Consider the following 5,536-nt stretch of genomic DNA (forward strand, 5'->3'; position numbering starts at 1 on the left):
TACGCTGTTTTGCACCATCGGGGTAGCCGCCGCCGCCGCCTCCTTAGAAGTTGAGCCCGTATGCCCCGAAACCCTAGACATCTTCTCCACAACCTTCTCTGCCATCCGCGCAACCAGCAGCCATCCGCGCAACCAGCAGCGCAGAAGAAGAAACACCGGTCGGTCGTAAGGGCCGCGCAGTCGCCTCCCTCGAGAACCACCGTATCCACGCTCACCCTCGCAGCTCGAAACCCTAACCCTAGCAGTGGAAGGCGATCGCCATGCAATCGCCACCCGCCGCCCTAGAGTCTCTCCTGCGTGGTGGACCCCAATGGAGCTCCATTGTTTGGAGCCATGCATGTGTGGCAGAGAGGACCGGTGCTATCCATCAGAGAAAAGATAGAAAAGGCTAATTGACCTACAACCTAGCACGTGGTGGTGGAGTTATCTTAATGGTGAAGTGCACACGCGAACAAAAGCCATCTTCTGCTCCCGAGCTCATTGATAAACAGTAAAATCCAAAAAAATGGAAAAAAATCAAACAAATCTGAATTTTTTTATGCAAACATTGACCAAAGTTTTACATGCTTGCAAAATTTTAGCTTGAAAAGATATTTGTGGAATTTGTGGAAAAAAAACAAAGTCAACACTCCAAAATGCTTTCAAAAATAACACGTTTGGAGCATCGATATTTTTTTGCCACGACTTTCAAAAACATGATTTCAAGATGAAATTTTGTGAGAACGTAAAAGTTTTGTCAATGTTTGTACAAAAACAATTCAGATTTTTTTCAATTATTTTGGATTTTACTGTTCACCGAGCTCATTTGAGCTCGGGCTGAGAAATTTCATGTGCACACGGGAAGGATTATATGGTGGAGTGTGGCTTTAGTTCTTTGTTCATGGTTGTGTATGAATATGGTAGCGTGAGGGTTTGTGGTGTGCGTGACGTGATGGAGACGTGTGTACAAGGTTTGGAGGAGTCTAGAGCACATCGCGACGGGATCATGCATGCACATGGCGTCAAGGAAGACACGGAGATGTCTGGGGCAGGCATGATGTGCGGCGGAGCATGCTGCAGTCAGATAATTTTGCCTGGGCCGGACTGGATAGTCTGATGGATCGATATGGATGTTGGTCAAGAAGAAGATGGCGGTGATTTTAGCAACAACGACATAGGAGCATGATACTGATGGTGGCCGACTTCTAGGCGTGGAAACACGTGGTGCGGGTCTGGGGGCTTGTGTGGCTTCGACAAGACTATGGCGCATGGTTGATTCAAGGTAGTGTACACCTGAGAGCGTGAAGTAGCGGGGCGTGGGGTGATATGTCTCCAATGTTATAAATTTTTATTGTCCCATGCTATTATATTATCTGTTTTGGATGTTTAATGGGCTTTATTATGTATTTTTATATTATTTTTGGGACTAACCTATTAACCAAATGCCCAGTGCAAATTGTTGTTTTTTTTTGCTTATTTTAGTGTTTTCGCAGAAAAAAAATCAAACGAAATACAAACAGAATGAAACCTTCGGGAGAGTTATTTTTGAAACAAACGCAATTCAGGAGACTTGGAGTGGACGTCAAGGAAGCAACGAGGCAGCCACGAGGTAGGGAGGCACGCCCGGGGGGATAGGCGCGCCTCCCGCCCTCGTGGGCCCCTCATGGCTCTGTCGACCTACTTATTTCGCCTATATATAATCATATACCCTGAAAACATCCGAGAGCACCACGAAACCCTATTTCCACCGCCGCAACCTTCTGTACCCGTGAGATCCCATCTTGGGGCCTTTTCCGGCGCTCCGCCGGAGGGGGAATCGGTCAGGAGGACTTCTACATCAACACCATAGCCTCTCTGATGATGTGTGAGTAATTTACCACAGACCTTCGGGTCCATAGTTATTAGCTAGATGGCTTATTCTCTATCTTTGGTTCTCAATACAAAGTTCTCCTCGATTCTCTTGGAGATCTATTCGATGTAATTCTTTTTGCGGTGTGTTTGTCGAGATCTGATGAATTGTGGGTTTATGATCAATATTATCTATGAACAATATTTGGTTCTTCTCTGAATTCTTATATGTATGGTTTGATATCTTTGCAAGTCTCTTCGAATTATCGGTTTAGTTTGGCCTACTAGATTGATCTTTCTTGCAATGGGAAAAGTGCTTAGCTTTGGGTTCAATCTTGCGGTGTCCTTTCCCAGTGACAGCTGGGGCAGCAAGACACGTATTGTATTGTTGCCATCGAGGATAAAAATATGGGGTTTATATCATATTGCTTGAGTTTATCCCTCTACATTATGTCATCTTGCCTAATGTGTTACTCTGTTCTTATGAACTTAATACTCTAGATGCATGCTGGATAGTGGTCGATGTGTGGGGTAATAGTAATAGATGCATAATCGTCTCGGTCTACTTGTCGCGGACGTGATACCTATATACATGATCATGCCTAGATATTCTCATAACTATGCACTTTTCTATCAATTGCTCGACAGTAATTTGTTCACCCACCGTAAATTATGCTATCTTGAGAGAAGCCACTAGTGAAACCTATGACCCCTGGGTCTATCTTCATCATATTATTTTCTTATCAATTTGCTATTTCTACCGCCATTTATTTTGCAATATTTACTTTCCAATCTATATCATAAAAATACCAAAAATAGTTATCTTATTATCTCTATCAGAACTCACTTTTGCAAGTGGCCGTGAAGAGATTGACAACCCCTTTATCGCATTGGTTGCAAGGTTCTTATTTGTTTGTGTAGGTACAAGGCAACTTGCGTGTAACCTCCTACTGGATTGATACCTTGATTCTCATAAACTGAGGGAAATACTTACGCTACTTTGCTGCATCAGCCTTTTCTCTTCAAGGGAAAACCAACGCATGCTCAAGAGGTAGCATGGGGTAGCATGGCGCGGCTACATAGAGTCATGTTGAAGGTCGAGCTGGAGTCTGGTGGACGAATTCACTCTATACTGATGGAGAGGCTACAACGCAAGAGCCTGGAGAGTCGAGGCCTATTTCACCGGTAAAGAGAGAGACTCGCGGTTCGGAATAGGGCCTAGTGGTCTGAAGGAAACTTGATACTCGGCATCGGTCGACGATGACTGGTTGTGGTAGGGTTTGAGTGGTGTGGGTCCATGGCCCTGCAGACTCGACCAAGACAGGAGGGGCTTTGACGCAATGATAGCGACGAGGCTTACGGTAAGCATGGGGCACAACGATAGGACAAGGCACTGTTGGTCAGACAAAGTGTGCAGAGGTTGCTGAAGCAGTGTTGACGAGTAGTCGGTTCAAGTTTGTGATTGGGTCTATCGGTGTCGGTTAATGGACGAGAGTTGACCATGGAGAATCTAAGAAAGTGGCAGAAAGTCTGAAATTATCAAAAGTTGAGAGAGTACATGGTCATATATTCTGTGATGTTCACTCCACATGACAAAGTGTTGATGACAAGTATAGAAGGAGGCAAAATGTTATAGTGGTGGGACATGTCAGAGACTATCCGGGAAAAAGATGAGGCAACTGCGAATTTGACTAAGGATAACATAGGGCAACAGTGAATTTTCTTCAAGTTTCATACATAAGTCAATAAAGAGCTAGGAGGTTGAGTTCGGGTAACTATTATTGTGGCGTTCAATATGAGTATTATTTTTTCACACAAACAATAATTGGCATGCTCTATCGAATATGTCCACATGGACAAACTCGAGAAGAATCGGGCCCAGGAAGACAAACTCGAAGAAGAAGACCGCCACCCGGGCGACAACCACGTCTGCGAGGATTAAACATCCTAACTGCTATTTGTGAGTTGCGTTGGGATTTTCCCCGAAGAGGAAGGGTGAATCAATGTAGTAGCTGATAAGTATTTCCCTCAGTGAGAATCAAGATTATCAAACCAATAGAAGAATCACACCAAGCCTAGTGAAGAACATCTGCACACATAAGAGCAAATACTTGCACCCAACACGGGTAAGAGGGTTGTCAATCCCCTTGAACTCGTTACTTGTAAGGATCAAATCTGGTAGTAATAGATATATAAATTACAAAACAAAATAAAAGTAAATAAATCGCGTCAAGGTATTTTTTTTGTTTTTGTAATATGATAAAAGTATTACCGGTGCCATAGATTTTACTAGAGTTTTCTCTTTTGAAGTGGGTGAACAAATTACTGTTGGACGATTGATATAAAAGCACATAGTTATGATGTTATTCATGGTAATGATCATGTATATAGACATTACGTCCGTGACAAGTAAACCGAAATGATTTTGCATCTAATATTATTATTCCACCAATCGACGCTATCTAGCATGCATCTATGATATTACGTTCATAACAAACAGAGCAATGCATGAAGCAAGATGACATAATATGGACAGAACAAATTCAAGCAATATGAATAAACCTCGTCGTTTTACCCTTAGCGGCAACAATACAAACTTCCTCGCTACCCCCTCTGTCATGAGGCGAGGACACCGGAAGATTGAACCCATTACAAAGCACATTTCCGTTTGAAGATAAATCAATCTAGTTGGCCGAGCCAAACGAATAGATCGGAGAGAAATACAAAGCAATAACAATCATGCATAATAAAGTACAACAAACACTCAATTACTTTCAATGAATAATCTGATTATAAACCCACAATTCATCGTCTCCCAACAAAACACACCGCAAAAGAAGATTGCATCGGATAGAACTCCACGAAGATTATGGAGAACTTTGTAGTGAAGAAGAGAGTGAGAAGAAGCCATCTAGCTACCAAATGAGAGCAACAAGGCCATCCTTGTCAGGCCCGTGCATGAGGAGGTCATAGGCACCCTCATCGGATAAAAAGTCTACCATTATATTAGAAACCGTCGATCCGGCTCATCGGAGGACCGAAAATCCTACATCGACGGAAGCAGAAACGTGTAACTCAACAACAACAGTAAGGTGGTTCCGCGAGCTCGAATGTAAATCATCCGATGAAACTACCAAATCAAAATGTGTGGCCATTGGAAGAATTCCTTTTGATGACGGCATGTAGGAGTAGACACATCCCCAAACTAAAAATGGGAGGAAGGTGAAAGAGATGTGCTGCTAGTTGAGGTTTGTTGGCTTTGGGAAAGAGAGTTTTTTTTTAAACAGTACAGACGCAAGCACTCATAAACGCACGCATACACTCACCCCTATGAACGCACACACGAACACTCTGCCCCTATGATCATCTCCGAAAGACCGAGCCGATATATCATCTTGAAATTTACGAAGTCACCATAGCCACCTCGTCGTCGACGGGTTCTCAAAATAATTTGAGGGTTCTTTCTTATTTCGGATCGGAGTAGTATAATTGCTAGAAAATTCAGTGTCTCATTGTGGAATTCTAAAATAAAGTAAGTCCCTTTTTTATAGAAGGGGCAAAAAAAAAAAAGGGAAAAGGAGGGGGGACTCCACCCCGACCCGCCATCTTTGCCGTGGGGCACCCCGGGTTCCCCAGTATTTCCTCCCCGAGCCCCGGAGCTTGTCCGTCTCCTGGTCAGGGTCAGGTGCTCTCTCGCTCCTCCGTCCCC

Source organism: Triticum dicoccoides, chromosome 1B (genome assembly GCF_002162155.2).
Source record: "Triticum dicoccoides isolate Atlit2015 ecotype Zavitan chromosome 1B, WEW_v2.0, whole genome shotgun sequence".
In the NCBI taxonomy this organism is placed as follows: domain Eukaryota; kingdom Viridiplantae; phylum Streptophyta; class Magnoliopsida; order Poales; family Poaceae; genus Triticum; species Triticum dicoccoides.